The 20,894-nt window shown below is 40.0% G+C and overlaps 1 long non-coding RNA gene across 1 annotated transcript; it reads right to left on the reverse strand.

Moving 5' to 3' along the window:
* Positions 1 to 686: 686 nt before the first annotated feature.
* On the reverse strand, positions 687 to 2,495 carry LOC147823056 (uncharacterized). Its single transcript, XR_015444484.1, has 2 exons — positions 2,124 to 2,495; positions 687 to 1,035 (listed from the first exon to the last, which is right to left on the reverse strand). It is a non-coding gene; the product is annotated as an uncharacterized LOC147823056 (long non-coding RNA).
* Positions 2,496 to 20,894: the final 18,399 nt, after the last annotated feature.

Below are 20,894 nucleotides of genomic sequence, written 5' to 3' on the forward strand. Positions count from 1 at the left end.
GGTTCTGGAAAGTACTCGGGTGGGCGTGGCCCTCGTGACCGCGGCCCGAGCGCAGGGACCTGAAGGTCACCGGGTGCTGGGCCGCGCGGGGCCACCAAACCCGGGCTGAACCCGGCGCCACCGGGCGACCGTCCGGGAGCCGGCGAGAGGCTTCGTTCTGCAGGGCCGGGTGCCGGGCACCTGGCGACCTCCGCCTCCCGGTTCGGGCCGGGGGAAGTCGCGCCCCGAGGCCCCGCGTCGCCGAGGGCCCACGCTGTGGGCCGCCGGGTGGCCGCGTGTCGCTGTGACCCACATCCTCAGTGCGGGGCGCTGTCCCCGCAGGCTGCCCGCGAAACCGTGTTCAGTAAGGCCCCGCCCCCAAGATGGTGTTGGAAAGCGCGGGGTGATGGATGCCGGGACGGCCTGGGCGGGCGGGCGGGTGAAGCAGGCGGGGACACTGTCTAGCCAGGGGCCTTAACATTTCCTGTTTCAAGTTTAGAAAACTACTGTGGCCATAACAACTTGAACGTTCCCTTCCCCGAGGGGGACAGTGGTGGAAAGGAGTTTTGGAGCAAAGGTAGCCTTGGGGATGATGACAAAAAACGAATGACAGAAGTGATTTCGAGTGTAATTTCCATCCGCGTTCTAGAAATAGCCCCATTGGCTTTTGTATATTGGACATTTTTCAAGTGCACATGGAACCCAGGAATTTTGTAGCGTTTTATTTCCCATTCTGTACAGTGGACCCTTGAGTTGCGACCTTATGAACAATTTGGGCTATGATCGGATTTTTAGTTTTAATTTACAACCAAAGTCTTGAGTTACAACCCGAATGCTGGCCACTTGTGCTTCCAGATGGTCTCAGATACAGATTTAACCCTTAGAGAGTTGTGGAAGGAACATGACAGCTTCCTTTCCTGTGTGCGGTTAACTGAGAAATCCTGGGCCAGTGTCTCTCTAAGGACACTGAGATCCGCTTGTGTACAGGAGAGAGACTGTGAAGGCTGTGTGGAGGAGCCTGAGCCTTCAGTTGACCACCTTGCGTTACAACCAGCCCTGGAAAATAAATTGAATTCCTAAGTCAATGGTCCCCTTTATTTGTAACAAATACATCCAACTGTGTGCATCCTCTTTTATATTGTCACATAGCAACACATGTCTCTTGATCCTAATTTTGTACAATTGTAAGCAAGTTTTCCTCCATGTTGTGCCTATTTTGGGAGGATGTTGAATTGAGCAGGTGTGAATAAAGATGATTCATGTTCTCACACTAAGCTAATTTCCCTTTGGGTTGTTTTGTGTGTATGGAATGTATAAGAACTATAACATAAAAGTTTTCATGATCAGAAATTAAAGTTTTTGCTTTAAAAATACCATTGGAGGGCCAGGGGTTTAGCTCAGTGGTTTCGCCGCCTGCTGCGCAAGCTCGAGGACCTGAGTTCGATCCCCAGTACCAAAAAAACCCATTGGAATGGGCCAAATGCATCCTGCAAGCAGCCTGTTAGTGGTTCTGCCAAGCCCCCCTTGCCCTCAAACATACCCACTTTCTTGAAACATAGGTCTGTTAGTTATTGGTCACTGTGTCGGAATTGCTTGCTTGTATGTTTGTATGCCTTTACTTTTGTATCTCTCACATCTAGAATGGTACTAGTGTGTAGTAAGAATTACATGGTTTTTTTCAGTTTTGTTTCATTGAATAAATGTGGTTTCTGGAACCAGATTATACATTTTGGAAAGAAGAAGGCTTTTTACTAGTTAAGAAAAATTGTGCTGCAGACTTATTTTAGGGAATAATATTCCAATACCACTATCAATAAGAAAGAATAAAGGAAAATAAAATTAACAAGCACATTCTAAATTATTTTGTGATCTAAATAGTATGGGGCACCTTTTGATTCGAGAGTGGTGCTCTGCAGCTCCCCAGTTCCTAACACTAACCCCCACATGGCTACTATTAGTAGTCAGGGCCTTGTCACATAGGAGCTGGCGATTCTTCCAGCTTTAAAGCAAAACATGTCAGTACCTCTGCTGTGGGTGGATAAGACGTGCTAAATGGAGTGTTTACATTTGAAACAACATTTCTGCAGGATGACTCATGGCCTACCCTGAAATTTAAGGAGATAAAATGAAAAGATTGCACTTACCGTCTTTCTCAAAGTTAACCATTGTTAGAGATCTTTGCCAGTCAGATTTAGCAGGCTGGAACTGATGCCGTGCTCTTGTTTTGTTTTTGAGACAGGGTCTCGCTGTGTATCCCAGGCTGGCCTTGAACTCATGCCCATCCTCCTGCCTCAGCCTCCCAAGTGGTAGGACTACAGGCATGCACTACCATGCTCAGCTGCCATGCTTAGTTTTACACAAGACAAATGACAGCAATATAAGTTGCCATCAAAGATTTAGGACCTTGCACTTGCAAAGCAGGCGCGGTGCCACTGAGCTAAATCCCTGGCCCCAAAGATTTACTTTTAAAAGTAAATATATAGTTATAATAGTTAATATGTTCAACAATAACCTAGTTCCTCTGCAAAACCCTAATCAGCTCATATTTTTACCCCTGTTATGTTAAGCAAGTGGTGATGTGTGTGTGAAGGAAGCACTCCAGTTGAATTTTCCCATTAAAGAGTTACATGATGAAACAATGCAGCTTTTATGGAAATAGGAGAAAAAACTAAAAGGAAAGAACCAACAAGGAGCAATTTGCTGTTGAATAATTCCTCCTCCCTTTGATACCACCTTCATTACGAATGTATCTTTAGGCTCTGTTTGTCCCGGGTTTCTTTTTTCTCTATAAAATGAGCCTGCTGTAATACTGAGTACTGTGTGTCGGGGCCTGTACTCAATCCTTTCTGTAGCTATTTCAATTAATCTTTTTTACAATCCTTTGATGAATGGGCCGTTTGCAGGCTCAGTGAGATTAGGGAACTGAAGTCACACAGTTATTAAGAAATGGCTGTGATTTGAACCTAGGACGTAGGTATGGAATTTGTTATAAGGAACTGAGTCACACAGTTCGGGTGGCTGACAGGCTCCACAGCGTGCAGGCTGAGGTGGCAAGCTTCGGACCCTGAAGATCTGATGGTGGGGCTGCAGTCTGAGCCTGAAGGCAGGAAAAAGCTGACATACAGTTAGAAGGCAGGCAGGAACTTTTTAGCCTGTGGAAGGCCAAACTTTTGGTAGTGTTTAGGCCTTCAAACTGATTGGATAAAGCTCACCTGTTCCCAGAGGCACTCTGCTGTACTCAGTCTGTTAATTTCATCTAAAACTCCCTGACATACTCTGACTACTCACAGTAATGTAGGGCACCCACAGTCCGGTCCACTTTGACACAGAAATACTTATCACACAAATCTGATTTCCAAAGATCTTGATGTTTAAATTGTCTCCTACCCTCCTCTAAGACACACGCTTTAGGGTGTAGGAAGTAGTTTTAACCCTGGGTCTTTCATTCCCTCACCTGGAATGTCTGGAATGTCTGCCGGAGCTGACCAACACATACTTGAAGACCAGAGTTCACTGGTGCAGGTGTTTAAATCTCAGTAACCAGCTCAGAATTCTCAGCAGCAACCACAATGCAGCCATTTCCTGCCTCAGCAGAACGTCCCAGCTTCCTAATCACAGTCCAGGCTTTCTAATTCCTTCTTCCAGTCCTCTTCGTTGACCTCTCTGAAGGCTTCCAAGCCCAAAGAGCTCATGTGGTTCCCTTCTCAGCTGCCACCTTAGGGCCACTTATTTCTTGCTTATTCTTTTTTGTTTGTTTTCTTGTTTTTCAAATGAATTATGTTTTAATTTTCCATTATAAAATACATATGAACACACTGAAGAAAATTTTGGAGATATAGATAGGAAAAAGAAAGATCTAGCTCATGGAATAGTCTACATAGTACACCATTAAGATGTTTGCAAAATTTTCCTTAGATATTTCTAGTTAAAATCACCATGCCTAACATTCCACCAGGTTCGTAGCACAATGATAAGTGAGTCAAAAGTTATCCCATCTATCAGGTGATTTTTAAAATTTGAATTTTTAGCAGACTCAAAGTTGCACTCTCTTTTTATTCAAAGCAACCAAATTAAATTCACAGAATCCAGAAAAATAAATTTGGCCAAAAGCTCAAAGGCTTGACTCTCACCTTTCTCCAAGAAGACATTTTTGACAAAATAGCAGAATAACCACAAGAGTGGTGGTGTAAACAGTAGAAATTTATTTCTTAAAGCTCTGGACACTAGAAGTCTAAGATCTAGGTGTTGCCAGGGTTGGTTTTGTCCGCGGTATCTTCCTTTAGGTTATAGACAGTTGCCTTGTCACCGTCTTTACAGATCTTTCTTCTGAGCACAGATAGTCCTGGTGTCTCTCTCCCTTCTTATAAGCACATTACTCATACTGGATTACAGCTCCATGCTTTTTTTTTTTTTTTTAAGGTTTTCATTAAGTTTATTGGTACATTTTAGGTATATAATACAGTTACATTCATCGTTGTACCTGTACATGATGTATCTTAGTTCTTATTTTTTCCCCATTCCCTGCCCACCCTTCCCTATTAACAGAGACTTGTTTCCATTTTTTTTCTCATATTTTTTCTTTTCCCTTCTTTCCTTTCCCCTACCCTTTCCACTTCCCCAATTCCTTTAGACCTTTTCTTCCTATTTCACATTATCAGTTATACCATTTGAACCTTATTTGCACGTTTAGTTTTGCACACCAGAGAAACTACTCAGTATTTATACATGTGTGTCCTATTTATTTCACTTGAGTATGGCCTCAATGTGCAGCCACTTAGCTATAAATGTCTCTAGTTTCTCCTTCTTTATGGTTGAGTAGTACTCCATTTTATTTAAAAAGAACCTACATTTTCTTTATCCAGTTTCCAGTTGATGGGCACTTGGGCCGTTTCCAAGTTTTAGCTATTACAAACTGTGCCGCTATAAACATGGGTGCGCATATATCACTGTGGTATGATTCTTTTAATTCTTTTGGAAAGATACCCAGCAGAGGAATAGCTGGGTCAAATGGGACCTCTAGTCCTAGTTCTTTGAGGTAGTTCCATACTGATTTCCACAGTGGTTGCACCAGTCTGCACTCCCATCAACAATAGAGAAGGGTTCTTTTTTCTCCACACCCCCACCAGCATTTGTTATTGGATGATTTCTTGATAGCAGCCATTCTTTCTGGGGTGAGGTGGAATCTCAGTGTTGTTTTCGTCTGCATCTCTCAAATGACCAGTGATGTTGAACATTTTTTCATATATTTATTTCCCACTTTTACTTGTTTGTCTGGGAAATGTCTGTTAATTTCAGATTCCCGTTTTTGAATCGGGTTTTTATATTTGGGGGGGTCTGATTTTTTTGAGTTCTTTATATATTCTAGGTAGTAGACCTTTGTCTGATGAACAGCTGGTACAAATTTTTACCCACATTGTAGGTTGTCTCTTAGCTCTGTTGGTGGTTTCTCTTGCAGTGCAGAAGCTTTTTAATAAGATGAGATCCCAGTTGTTGATTCTTTGTGCTAGTTCCCGTACTACTGAGGATTTGTTCATAAAATCTTTTCCTATGCCAATGTCTTTGAGAGTTCTACCTAATTTACCTTCCAGCAAGTTTAGTGTTTCTGTTTTAATATTTATATCTTTAATCCATTTTGATTTTAGTTTAGTGCTTGGTTAAAGATAGGGATCTAGTTTTCATCTTTGGCAGGTTGAAATCCAGTTTTTCCAACACCATTTATTAAATAGGCTATCTTTCCTCCAGTGAGGATGGTTGGCTCCTTTGTCAAAGATGAGGTAGCTGAGTACTTCTGGAGTTGTTTCTGTATCTTCTAATCTGTTCCACTGATCCTCAGGTCTGTTTCCTTGCCAGTACCATGCTGTTTTTATCACAGTAGCTTTGCAGTATAGTTTCAAGTTGGGGATTGTGATACTCCCTATCATGCCTCTATTGCCTAGAATTGCTTTTGCTATTCTAGGTCTCTTCTGGTTCCAAATGAATTTTTGGATTGTTTTCTCTAGTTCTGTGAAATATACTGTTGGGATTTCAATGGGGATTTCTTTGAATCTGTATAGCAGTTTTGGAAGTATGGCCATTTTCACTATTGGTTCTTCTTACTCAGGAGCAAGGGATGTCTTTCCATTTTTCTTGTATCCTCTTTGATCTCTTTTTTTAAAGTGCTGTAGTTTTCAGTGTAGAGGTCTTTTGTGTCATTTGTTAGATTGATTCCTAGATATTTCATTTTTTTGGATGCTATTGTGAAAGGAATTATTTCCTTAATTTCTCTCTCAGTGAGTCTGTTATTTGTGTGCAAGAAGGCTATTGATTTTTGAGTGTTTACCTTGTATCCAGCTACTCTATTGAATCGGTCAATGAAGTCTAGAAATATTTTGGCAGAATTTTTTGGGTCTTCTGTGTAGAGTATCATATCCTCAGCAAATAATGGCAGTTTAACTTCCTCCTTTTCTATCTTTATTCCTTTTATTTCTTTCTCTTTTCTAATTGCGGCTAATGTTTCTAGAACTATATTGAACAGGAGTGGTGATAGCAGACCATCCTTGTCTTGTTCCTGATTTTAGCATGAAGGTTTTCAGTATTTGACCATTTAGTATGATGTTGGTTGTTGGTTTTTCATAGATAGCCTTTATTAGCTTGAGATATAGACCATCTATTCCAATTTTCTGTAGGGATTTTGTCAAATGCCTTTTCTGCATCTATTGAGATGATCATATGGTTTTTGTCCTTGACTCTGTTAATATAGTGTATTATATTTATTGATTTATGTACATTGAACCATCCTTGCATCTCTGGAATAAATCTGACTTGTTCAGGGTGTATGATCTTCTTGATGACCCTCTGTATTCTGTTTGCTGGTATCTTATTGAGAATTTTTGCATATATGTTCATTAGGGAAGTTGGCCTGTAGTTCTCTTTTTTGGTTGGGTCTTTCCCTGGTTTTGGAATCAAAGTAACACTTGCATCCAGAAATGAATTTCTTGCCTATTCTTTAAAAAATTTTTTTATTGGTATATGTTTGTAATTGGTATATGTTATGTAATAATAATTACATTTGTCTCAAGGAATTGGTACACACACAGAAACACTATCTTGATCTCCCTTATCGCTACTGTTCAATCCTCCAGTACAAAAAGACATCACTTAATTACCCCTTCCTATATTCCTGTGTTAATAGTCTTTATTTTTTAAATCCAGTTCTTTTGATGTTTTTTTTCCTTTGCCATTTTTAGAAGCTGAGCTATAATTATGTTTTAGAGAGAAAGTGAATCTATCAAGTAATGAAACTAGCTGGTAATGCTTTGTACTTAAGTATTAAATAGAGTTCGGGGCATGTAACATGAGCAGCAATATGATGATATTCTGTAAGTTTAAATCATTGCCTGAGAGTGTTATTTTCTGTTTGAGATTTTTGTCTAAATATATTGTCTCTGCACACTGTGGTTATGATATTTTGCAATTCAAATGCTTATTTTTAAAAGTATTTCCTAACACTTTCCCTATGTCAAATTTAAAAGTATTGATATTGATGTATTAGATTGTATAATATAAATTTGATTATTAGCTTTATAAGAAATATTAGTCTTCTATCACTCATGAAAATAAAGTTTGCTTTGCACCTAAATTGCATATTTTATTTTATTTTATTTTATTTTTACCTGGCTAGTTTACATTTCAGGCTTTTAAAAAATTCAGGTATAATTTACATGCAGTAAAATTCAATTGTTGAGGTATGAAGTTCTGTGGAGTCTGAAAAAGTCATAAAACTATTATCAAAACCAAAACAAAACATCTTTATCACCCAAGAAATTCCCTTGTGCCCCTTTGTAGAAAATCCCATTCCTGAGAATAAAATTTTAAATAAAATTAATAAAAGAAAACTTAAAAAAATGTCATGTACACTGGTTCAGAGACATTACTATTATAAACTACATTATAAATTTATTTTATTTTATTATGGTTTGGGTTTTTTTGAGCCAGGATCTTGCTATGTAGTCCAGGCTGGCTTTGAACTCGTTATGTTGTTTAGGCTAGCCTCAAGCTCATTGCAATTCTCCTGCCTCAGCCTCCTGAGTGCTAGGATTACAGGCATGCATCACCACACCTGGTTATCACTTTAGTTAGTGAAAATGAAAATATTAATTGAAATAGCCTAAGATTTTGAAAATATTATTCTAAAATGATTGAATAGAAGTGCTACAAATGAGACTTAAAGTAAAGGATTGCTTTGATTGTACTTTATTTAGTATCCCTAATGTACATTTCCTTTCTTCACCCTACCGCCCATCTCCCCAGATGTCTTGATCTGAAGAAGTCCTCAAGGCGTGTTCTCTGGGTAGCTTGCATTTTAACTTCTCTGACTCTTAAAAGTGAAATAGTCCTTCTGCCTTCCTGAAATAAGCGAAGACCATATTGCCTTCCTTTGCATATTATAATCTCTTCCATGCAAAAGTAGCTGAAATACTTGTTAAATGAATGAATTTTGTTGCAATGGTTCTAAGCTGAGTCGAGAGGGATCTGAGAGTGATTTGTATTTCCTCCTGTAAACATCAAGCATACAGATACTACTAGAGCAAAATGGTAGCTTCTAGTGTTAAATTATGATTAGAGTTTATGGAGCCTCTTTCCTGTTTTACAAGACTCTGAGTTTTGCTTGATTGGGAGATGTGATGTGTAATATAAAAAATTTAATGAGTTTTTTGTTTTATTTTTTTCCAAAATAATCCAAAAATTCTATTTGCGTGATCTTTTAGATGATTAATTTTAAATGCTTTGAAAGAAAGAAACAAGCCAGAGAGTATATTAAATAATCTAAAGGGACACAATTGGACATCATTTTCCCAGTGGCAAATCTAGTTCTCCCCATTTCTGCCCACATGCTCTCCTTTTTCTGGTAGGATGGACACAGCCTCTATGGCCTGCCTTTCACTTTCTCATGGAATCTTATCCACTCTTGCTTACTTCAGCTCTCTATCACTCTTCTCTCCTGCCCAATGCAGTTTTCTCTGTCATTCTTACAGACATTCTGCTACAAAATATGTTTAAAGGATTCAAGTGCTCTTGACATACAGTGGTTCAACTTTTCACTGGTGAAAAAGCAATATGCATCTAGTAGAAACTGACTTTAGAGTTTGGAATTTTGATCTTTTCCCAGGCTAATTATGAGCCACACAATACTCCCACAATGCTGCCCAGTGGAAGAGCTGAGGGCCCCCAGCCAGCCAGGGAAACTTGAGGGGAACTCTGCTGTTTCCTGTGTTGCTATGATGTTTGGTAGATTAAATGCATTAAATGCATTTTTCACTTACACTGTTTTCCACTTACTATGGGTTTAGTGGGAATGTAACCCCATTGTAAGTCAAGGAGCATCTTTATTTTAAATCCCATCTCTGTAGGCTTCAGCTCTTCCCCACTCCCAGCTACCCTCCTATCTCAGTAGCCAGATAGGAAAACGTCTCCTCTTCCTCACCTCATATGACTCCACTCTGCAGCTGGGTCTTTGTCCCCATCACTTTACTGAAATTGCTCTTGGAGAGATGAGGCCTGGGTTGCCAAATTCACAGGCCAGTTCTTAGTCTTCAACTTTTTTGCTCCCCCACCCCCAGCATTTGATATGGCTAATTACTCCCTCCTTTTTGAAATAGTTTCTTCTCTAGACATCCTAGGCACCATATCCTTCTGGTTTCTCTTGGATACACGTCTTGTATTCTTTTTTGTTTTTGTTTTTGTTTTTTTGTTACCGGGGATCGAACTTGGGTCCTTGCGCTTGCAAGGCAGGCGGCGGAACCACTGAACTAAATCTCCGGCCCGACGTCTTGTATTCTTGGCCTCAAAATGTAACCAAGACTGATTCTTGGGCCCTGACTTCTACCTTTATTCCTTAGATTTTTTTTTAAAAGTCTGGTCGTGCTTCAAGTGCCACCACTGCACTGATAATCTCCAAAATTAAATCTCTAGTCTTTTCTTCGTGAATGCCAGACTTTTCCCACTTTCTACCGGCATATTTACTAAGCATCTCACCCTGCGCCTTACCCAGCAGCAAGCCTCCACTCTACCCCCAGAGCACATCCAGAGCCCTGCCTTTTTGTTCATCTGTGCAGCACCCACCGCAGCCCTTGACAGCATCATCTCAGTCTGGATTTCAGTAGTAACCTGCTTCTGGTCTTGCTGCCCTACTGCCAGTTGTTCGCACAACATCTAGAGAGACTTTAAAAATTCTGTCACTTCTTGTTCAGAACTCTAATGGCTTCCTGTCAGGTTACAAATCAAATTCTAAATCCTCATCATGCCCCGTGTGGCCTTTTTCTCCAACCTCATCTTTTACGACCTTTCTCCTTGCTTACTCTCTGCTCCAACCACGCTGTTTGCTGTTCCTCCACCATACCAACTCCATACCTCAGGATCTTTGCACTTTGTTGTGGTTTAGATCTAAAATGTTCCCAAAGAGCTCGCACGTTCAGAGGTGGAGTTTCAGAGGGTGACTGGACCCTGGGGACCCAGACTTCGCCACACCTGACATCATATTCATTTGCTGTGGGTTCTGTTTCCTTCACCAGGATCTCAGAACCACCAGAGCCAGGCATTTGTATCACCTCTGCATAGAATGAGCCATGGTTCCTAGATGTTTTTAAATGAATGAATCAGTGTTTAAGAGAGAATAGGTCTAAAGCGATGCTGGGGTCAGCGTCTGAAAAACCTTTAATGTTCTACTAAGCTGAATTTTAGGTAATTCGAAATCACAGCTGGCTTCTGTAGTGAAGTCAAATGATGAAGCCAGGTTTTATATGCGCATAGGTTGCATGTGGAGGACACCAGAGGCCGTGCAGGCTTAGGACGCTGTAACAGGACAGCAACTCACCTAATGCTCCCCTGTCACTCTGGCTGCGCCTTCTCAGTGCCAGACCAGGAGGTCACCACAACTGCATAATCTGACATTTGGAGCGGGTCTTGTCCTGCCAGTGGGGGTGGCATCCCATGTCAGAGTGCCTTTGTCCTGGGCCCCTGCACAACCTCTTCTCCCCTGCTCTGAGCCCAGGGAGGCTGCTGGCTAAGGGCTGCGGCCCTAGGCTGGTGGTGGCTGTCTTTCTCCACCTAGGGACAGGCTCTGTTGAGAATCCCTCCCCACACAGCCGAGTTCTTGCGGGCTTCTGATATTGCTGCCTCCCCGGGCTCTTCAGACCTGGGAGTGTAAAGAATTCTTGCTCTAACCACTCCCCAGTTAGATTCCTTTAATCCAAACCTCACCTTTGTGAACTGGCACTTAATCAATCATTTTAATTACACTTGAGGAGTTAGTGGGATTAAGCAGAGCTGAAAACACTCATTTCCGGTCCATGTCTACTGTTCCACAGAAAAAGTTTAATTAGGGACTGAGTGTAGCGATAACAAGCACTTTCATGTTTTGTTTGCTTACTTGTTTTTTTGTTTGTTTTGTTTTGTTTGTTTGTTTGTTTTTGTGGTACAGGGGATCCAACTCAGGACCTTGCACTTCCATGCTTGGCCCCACTGAGCTAAACCCGCAGCCCTTCTTGTTTTTTTGTTTTGACACTGATAAATGCACCAGATTATAATGCTAAATAAAAATGTATCAAATATAAACATAGACTGTTTCAGGTCTATGTTGTGGCATTGAAGTGGGGAAGGGCTAAGGACAACAATCCCAAAAGGGAGACCAAAAAAAGTGATACACAAAGATAAAGAGAAAAAAAGAAAAGCACCCCAAGGCTGAGGCACCTTGGCTTTCAAGGTGCTAAGAAAATGACTGGGTTTTTTTGTTTTTGGTACTGGGGATCGAACTCGGGTTCTTGCGCTTGAGCAGCAGGCAGCAAACCACTGAGCTGATTGCCCAGCCAAAATGACTCAGTATACCATGCTCTCACCATTTTGCGAAGTGCTAATTCTTTACTTGCTTTTTACCCTTGAAATCCTCAGGAGTTACCTTTAGGACCTCACAGCTGTCCAAGTAGAGGGCAGAATTGTCTTTCAGAATACAAACACAGGTGGCCCGTGGGCTTGGGAATAATTACTCTCCTAATTTATATTTTGGATAAACACGGGCTTTCATATATTGAGTTTTCTCAGAGGGAGGAAAAGAAGAATGGCAGCAGAGAAGAGAAAAGAAACATGATGATAAAAGAGAGAAAGGGAGAAGAATTTATTGGATGATGAGTGACTGGTAGTGAGTGAATGAATAAACTGAAGAACAAAGTACCAAAAAAGAGCAATATTGTCCTACAGATTGCAATATTAGCCATTTTGGCCCTATAATGTCTACAATAAAAAGGGAAAAGAGTAAGGAAGTTGTACAAACAACACAGGGAAAATAAGTTCTAAATGTTTCGGAAAAAATAAAGTAATGTAAAAGTTTACTTTTATACAGTGCCAATTCAATGTATTACATAGTAATAAGGTTCAGTAAACAGAGTTCAAAGTATTTTGCCTGGTCTGAATTTCACAAGCACTATGGAGCACCTAAATTATGTACAAATGAAACAAATAGTACTTTTTCTTGCTCAATGAATACAGAAAAAGGTATTTCTTTCCCATATATTCCCAAATTATCAAGTGTAAGAGTAAAGACAATTTCAAATAAGCAAAGTGTTGGGAAAAATTCTCATTTGCCCTTACTCAGGAAGACCCTGGAACAGGATACTTTACCAAAATGAGAAAATAAACAAAGAACATACTGGTAACATAGTAGATTGAAATAAAAATTGAAGGAGTATAGATGACAGGAAATAGGTAAGAAAATAGAAGCTAGAGATAAGAGGAAGAGAAAAACATTCGCTGAGAGAATACTCAATTTACACAGATTCAAGAATAAGTTGGCAAATCTGTCTCTTACATTCTCTGGTGGCCAAAGAAAGCAATACATATGTTCAGTTTTAATATAAATAATTTGTATTTAATATCCTCAAAGTGGTTGCTTCCCAAAAGATCTTCTGTAGATCTTAGCAAAAGGGTCTTTTTGCTCTTAACTTTATCCTTACAGTAGATTGTTGTGTTTAATGTGATGGTTTTCATAGTACACCCATGCTAGTCATCTTTGCATTATGATAACAAACTACCAGAGATAATCAACTTATAAGAAGAAAGGTTCATCGTGTTTCACTGTTTCAAAGGCTTTCGTTCCTGCCTTGTTGCTTTGGGCCCTGTTCCTTTGGGCCTGTGGTGAGGCAGCCATCATGGCAGAGAGTGCCTGGCAAAGAAAGATTGTTTTCATCATGGCCGCAGGGAAAGAGAGAGGAAGAGACCAGTGTAGATAGCTCTCTTTAGGATACGCCCCCAATGACCTAAAACATCTCCCAAGGCCTTGCCTCTTGAAGGTTTCACCACTTCCAATAGAGCCTCACTGACTAAGCCTTTAACTCAGGGGTCTTTGGAGAACATTCCAGATCCAAACTGTAGCATTCCGTCATAGCCCCTCAGCACTAAAACAGCAGTTCTGTAAAGACTAACTCATGGTTTTGGAGGTGGACCCAGGGCACGGCTGATAGGGTTGTTCAGTGAACACTGCATTAGCCTTCATGAGAGGCCAAGAGGACTGCTGGTGGCAGTATAGGTCTCTTGCCCCACAGCAGCCTCCTCTAAGCAAACCAGGGGCCTTGACTTGTCCTTCTAGGGGATAGTTCAGCTGCTCTCTGGTCACGGAGCTGTTCACTGGGGTCTTGTGCCTCACTCCTTGTCAATGGCTCGGCAGAGTGGACCTTCTTCCCTTCATTTCTGAGGGTTTTGGTAGATGGAATTTTCTCTAATGCCTTACATTTCTAAAAATGCTTTAGTACTTTTAGACTGGATTTTCTGTCCCTCCCATTAATCTCTACTTATGAATCAATTCGAGATAGAAAATTCTGGTGACCTTGCTACTGGCACAGGTAGCATTTGGCATATCATTAAGCAGTCTTCCATATCCTTTCCCATAACCAGGCATATACTAATATATGAGTTTTGTTAAAAGCCATAAAGTTGGGAAAACTAACTGAAATTTTAGTTATCTATCACATGTTATTCCCATAACCACTCATGAGAAATTACTGTAGAGTTTTGCAAAAGTCAAACCCATATACTTGTTTGTTTGTTTGTTTGAGACAGGGTCTTGCTATGTAGTTCAGGCTGGTCTTGAACTCACTATGTGGCCCAGGGTGGCCTCAAAGTTGCAGTGATCCTTCTCCCTCAGCCTCTCAAGTGCTGGGATTACTGGTGGGCCCCACCCTGCCCAGCAAGCCCATATATTTTCTTCTGATAGCTTTCCATTAATAATTCTGAGAAAAACCAAGCATAATTTTTCTAATCCATTGAGTGTTTGCCATTTTTTTTCTTTACTCAGGCAGAAATTTATTTAAAATTTTTTTCTTAATTTTTTTTTTTTGGTATGGGGATCGAACTCAGGACCTTGCACTTGCAAGGCAGGCAGCAGAACCACTGAGCTAAATCCCTGTCCCTTTTCTTAATTTTTACTAGCACATTTGGAGTTCATAGTGATTATATTCAACTGTCATTGTTTAACCTATAAAGTACTAGTTATTAAGTCACAATTTGAAAGAAATATGTTTTGAAAATAGCTTTTGAGGGCTGGGGATATAGCTCAGTGGTGCTGCATCTGTTTGGCAAGTGCAAGGTCCTGAGTTCGATTCCCAGCATTGAAAAAAAATAGCTTTTGAACTGAACTTTAAGGAAATAAAATCTGTGCCATTTGCTCTTCTGTGCTTATTTTCAGGCCATGTGTCATCATACATAGATAGCTACATCTCTCAGACAGCCCAAAGTTCAAAACCTTAAAAGTAGTCTTTTGCTCATACAGATTTAACTGCTCTTTACCAGGAAGCTGATTAATAGGCTTATTTTTCAAAGTACTAAACTGCCTCCCTGCCACTTAGAGACCAGTTATTACTGAAAACTTCTGTTAATATGTCTCGAAATGCTTACTATCAAAGACTAGAAAATGCCATAGTAGTCTGGAAGAGTCTTTGGTAACATTTTTATTCTGATCTGAAATAAATTAACCATCTATTAAATGAAGATTTTATGAAACAATATTTCCCCACAGTTAAATCTATACTCACCATTGCTCTGAAAATATGTCTAAATAATTGTTTTATTTTTCATGATTACTGTTAATTTTTAGCTCTTTTTAAAAATATAAAAATGTTTTTTCTCAAGCTTGGTATGATTTATAAACAATGATCTCTCAACTAACTGATGCAGTCCTGTAAATAGAACTGTTGTAAATTTAGAAATAATTTTTATAAATGAGAATATATCACAGATGTTGAAGTTTCTTCTTCACAAAATTTTTCCCAAATTCAGCAAACTATTTTGACTTTAGAAAAATCTAGACAATAAGAATGTAATTTTCAGTTGCTTGAATCTTGTGTTTGCTGCATCCAGAAGTTCTGAAGCTTTGGCTAAATAAAAGTACCACTTAAATCAATAGAGAAACTAGTTAACTTGTAGATAATAGTAAAATTATAGCCCTATGATTTAAATAAGTAAAAAGTGTGGTTCATTGCCTTCCATAATCTTATCAATATTCAAAAGCATGTCCTAACACTTCTGTTAACCTGGCTAAAGGCTCTCTTGTGTACATTTATACCATTTAATTATGAAGAAAACCAATAGTATTCCTTGCTCATCTGACTGAAGTTTCTCAGTGTTAACTTCATTTTATGCAGAGACTAAGAATAAAATATTAAACATTTTAGAAACTGGAAAATTGAAGAATTGATCAAGTACAATGCTTTTAAAAATCTTTGCTTTCTAAAAATCTGCTGTTCAGTTAACATTAATGTTAGCATATGACACCAAATCTCACTGTCTCTACCTACTTCTCTTCTCCTCTAGACTGCGAACTCAAGTGAGAAACTGTGTCTTTGTTTATTTGAATCCTTAGTGCTTGGGAAAGAGAAAGCACCCAATAAGTTTGTGGCGTGAATTTGAATAACTAACAGATAACTACAGGGGTAAATGGTATCATTCAGTATGTTAAGTAAATCAAATAAGACTCTTAGCTCTTCTCTTTTCTCCTACTATCCCTGTTTCACACCCTTGAATAGGCCTGCTCTGCTCTTGTCTACATGTATGTGCACATGTGAGCGCATGTGTGTGTGTGTTGTACATGTTTCCGTATAATTCTGCTCTTCCATGCTCACCTTCTCTTCTATCCCTAGTCTTGGATCAAAAAGACTTGAAGGACCATTATAACTTCCTCATGCCTTTTACTAAGGAAATTTCTTGACATAATTTATTTGCAGATGTCCATTAAACATTTCCCCAGATAAAGATACATAATCCCTTTATATTATATTTACAAGTTCATACAGTTAGTAGGGAAGGGGGTAAACTGAGTCATTCTTTCACCCGTGATGAGGCCCACATCAGCTGACCAGCAGTGTGCACTCCCTGGAGGAGGTGATCGGGAGCCTGAATACTCATCCTCGGGTTCCGGCCAGCTGCCAGGCCCACACGAGTCCCTGTGTCCCCGTTGGCTTCCTCGTGGGTACAATGAGGAGGCTCGGTGACCTTTAAGATTCCCTGTGCTTCTATGGCTCTATGGTTTGGATGATTTTTCAATAACAGAGTAATTGAATTGCTAAGATTTAAGCCTTCAGCCTTTTCTTGCTTTGCTCTGTCTATTGTGCCTTCGCAAAGTCATTATGACACAAACATGAGTTTTCTAGAATTTCTATTTTTCAGACGGGATGCTGGGCCGGGTGACTCTGTGTCACTTAGGGATTGCTCAAGCTTGTTTTAGGCAGCATGTTTGGATGTCACATGTTCGGGAGGAAACAAGCTCACCCCTCAGGACAGAGAGCTTGTTCTGCATCACCGTGGGGCTGGCTCAGCCATCCCCTAGCTCTGTCATCCAGATCAAATTGAATAAGTTCACTCTTCACATTGTTTCTCTGCCTTTCATTCACATGCAAACAAATCAATGCTTTTTTGGAACAACTGCAACGTAAAAATCCCTGTCCATGATTCATGATACTCCAAGCTCCTACCCTGTATTCTTCTTCACAAAGGATTCCCAGCTTGTGTTTCCTTTCCAGTATCAGAGCTCTCTCTGCATTCTTGGTGTTTCTCCATCCCCACCCCGAGCACTGGCTCTCCACTCCTTCCTTCTGTCAGCATTTTAAAGGTTTTGAGGGATGGGCTCCCAGGTAAAACCCAAGGACACCAAACATTACACAACTGTATCTATTCCTGGCCTGTAATCTCAGCACTTGGGAGACTGAGGCAGGAGAAGTGCTTTGAGTTCAAGGTCAAAAAGAACAAAAAGTAAGGCTTTCTTCCCTCTCTAGACCCTGAGTCCACTCAGAAGTAATATTTTTGAGGCTTTTGCCACAAATTATTTTTTTTAAATAAGCTGTGTGTTATCTTCAGTTTCAGCTTCCTTCTCTAAATAAAAACTGTAAGCCCATCTGTTAAGCAATGTATGTGATCATTTAACACTATTACATGCTCTATTTTGATTTTTAAGACAAATAATAGATAAAAGTCAGAATGGTATTTGAATTAGGATTAAAAGACAACCAAGCTGGAAGCAAAGATTTGGTTTTGACACGGGCCCTACCACTTGAATAAAAACATCTGCAAGATTCATCACTCAGAAGATTCTGTGGTCCTGTGACTTTTCCATCTAACTCTATAGATGATACTGAAATCATCCATAATCACAACACAGATCTATGTAATTCTTCTGTTAGAAGGAAAGGGAAGAAGGAAATTAACATTTTTGAGAGCCTAAATTATTCCATATCTAAGGCAAATAATGATGCATAAGTATTTCATTTAGTTTTTAAAGAACTTTAGGAGATAAGCAGATTCTGTTTGACACAGAAATATCTTCAAGATAAAAAATGTTCAAAAAGATACAGGGCCAGGGATTTAGCTCAGTGGTTTTGCCACCTGCTGCACAAGCACAAGGACCCGAATTCGATCCCCGGTACCAAAGAATAAATAAATAAATAAGATACAGATTGATCTTATTAATGTGAAAAGGAAATTATATGCCTAGAAAAATTCTGGAAAACCACACAAAAAATATTAACAATAATTAATTCTGATCAATAATGCTGGAGGTTAGGAATAAAGAAAAGCTTATTATTTTTCACTGGCAAGTATTAACCTAGTTCATATTTCTCCTTCTAGAGAAGGAAGCAGGAAAAGATATGAAGACCTAAGAGAATCGGTATTAGTGGTACAATTTATTGTTTTCTTCATCTGTGAAGAAGGTGTTAGGTAGAATATGAAAATACAATTGCCTGAGTATAACTGAGCCCGTAAGTCTTTCTCTTACCAGGTGAGAGGTGAGAACCTAGGTTGTCCTGGTTCTGCCTTTGGAATCTAACTTCCTATTTTTTGGAAGCATAGCTCAAAGATAAATGGAAGTGGAGGAAAATGAAGACTTGTATATGCAACATGAGGAGACACAGCAGCTTAGTTCTTGTTGGGCAATACAAGATGCATTCATTTCTTTATTCTTCACTTTGGTGTATAAAATGTGTTTGGCATCTGTGCTGGACTAATTAATGGTTAGCTTGAGTGGGAACGCCCAGCTGAACAGAGTCAAGGTGGTACTGGGCATGAAGAACCCACCTGAGGATTGTTGACAAAATGACAGAAGGGCCGGGGATTTAGCTCAGTGGTTTCGCTGCCTTCTGCGCAAGTGCAAGGACCCGAGTTCAATCCCCAGTACTAAAAAAAAAAAAAAAAAAATGATAGAAGAAGACCAAGACCAGGGAGGGAAGATTGTATGCTGTTGATTTTCCTGGAGAAGCTTTCCATGGCTGGTTTTTCTGATATGAACTCGGCTGGTCTTGTCCTTGGGGCTGGCTGTTCTCATCAGGGGAGCTCTGGTCTTCGCCTTGAGCATTGCTTCCTGGCTCCAGTGCAGATCCCTCAGCCTGGTGGGACAGACCCTTCTCCCCACTGGCACACACTTTCTAGCTTCTACGACTGGCCCTTGGACCTTCCTGCTGCAGATCCTTGATACCGACTTGCATAAGTCATTACCGTGGGCTCTAGGCCGTGGGCTGGACTTGTGGGAGACATTGCCATGGGATCCAGTCCCTTGGCTGGATTCTTCGGGTCTCTCTAGCACGTGAACAGATCTCTTATATTCTTCTGCATTTGACTTTTTGAGTGAATATTATAAGACGCTCCTATAAATATATGTGTCCTGTGTCAAATCTATTCCCTTGCAAACCCTGACTACAGCAGCATCTGAATAAAATGCCCTGAAACAAGAAGAGCTGAATCTCTATATCAGATTTGTCCAACCTGTGGCCCGTGGGCTGCATATGGCCCCAGACAGCCAGTAATGCAGACCCAGGAGATCGTAAGCTTTTAACATTACTCTGTGATTTCTAGCGACATTTTTCCAGACTCAATTGCAAGGTGCTTAAACAAAGAGTGTGTCAGAGATTTCAACAGAACTCTGTGTAGGGGAGAGTACAGTGCAGCACTAATTCTACCTGCTGTGTCTGCCATGCACAATCAAAGCAGAGATCTTTTCTTCACGATTATAAAAACAGAAGCTTTGTTACTTACATACATTAACTATATTATATATTTTATATGCAGCCCAAGACAGTTCATCTTCACTCAGTGCAGCCCAGGCAGGCCATAGGTTGGATGCTTAGGTTCTCCGTGATACTTGTATCACAGACACCTCTAACACACAAAGATAAGAATCCGATATAGAGTTGGCTCCAAGACCTAATATGTGATCTTTACAGGTTCAGTTCCAATGAAATGGCAGTACCACTCCTAGTGCCAAGCAAGTGGCCTCTGCCCTGGGCCCTGGGCTCAGAGGGACTCACACATATACACACACACACACAGACACACACACACACACACACTACCACGTGGTACCTTGGTCTTAAGATCTGGTGCTCAGCACAGACAGGGTGCAACCTGTAACCCCAAACATCTGCTCCAGTAACTAACACGATTTTGATGACAGAGAAACCTTCACCAGGTCTCCTGTTGGGAAGTTTTGTGAGTTACACTGCTATCAGCACCAGAGTTAGACTTTATTTTGGGAGGACTAAACTGGAAGAAGGGCTTAGGAAAGAGAAAAGACAAATTATGATGTCACCTTCTTCTCAGATACTGTGAATGCAACAGATTCTTGTTTGAGGAGGCACCTTTCCCAAGAACCCTAGAAATTAATCTTCTTGCTACTTGTGCTTCTATCCAAGGTTCCAAAGACACCCATATATTAGCCTGGTATTCTCAATAGATGTGCATGGTGGCTGGGGGACATATTGCCACTTAAATAATTTATATTACTCTTTAAGTTACTTATGTGTAGGAATGACACTGAGTCTTTCCATTGGTGACAAGATGGATATTGAATGCTAGAATTGGAAAGTGTTATTTTAGTTAAAATATAATATGTAATTACCTTTTTTTTTGTACCTGGAATTGAACTTGGGACCTTGCACTTTTGAGGCAGGAGGTGTAAATAGTTACATTTTTAATAACTTTATTTTAATAATTTTATTTTAAATTTTTATACAATTACTTAGTACATGTTATTTTTTATTCAATACATGAGTTTGGATTTTTTTATGAAAACATGTTGAAAATATATGTTCATTTAATATAGTTGCATTCTGGTTGGGGATTTAGCTCAGTGGTTCTGGCGCCTGCCTTGCAAGCCCGAGGTCCCGAGTTCGATCCCCGTACCAAAAAAAAAAAATGTATCACTAATATAGCTGCATTCCATTTTTAATCCTTGGAAGTATTATTACCAATAGAATATAAATTAGGTAAAAATCTTGGTAACAACATATGTAGTGATTTCACCAAAAAGAAGTCATTGCATATAGTATTTATGAATTATATATGTCTTTTTTTTTTGTACTGGGGATTGAACTCAGGACCTCGCACTTTCCAGGCAGGTGCTATGCCAC

The sequence above is a fragment of the Heterocephalus glaber genome, unplaced genomic scaffold (genome assembly GCF_053883595.1).
Source record: "Heterocephalus glaber isolate CG9 unplaced genomic scaffold, H.glaber_assembly_v1.0 deba00001600, whole genome shotgun sequence".
Lineage (NCBI taxonomy): Eukaryota > Metazoa > Chordata > Mammalia > Rodentia > Bathyergidae > Heterocephalus > Heterocephalus glaber.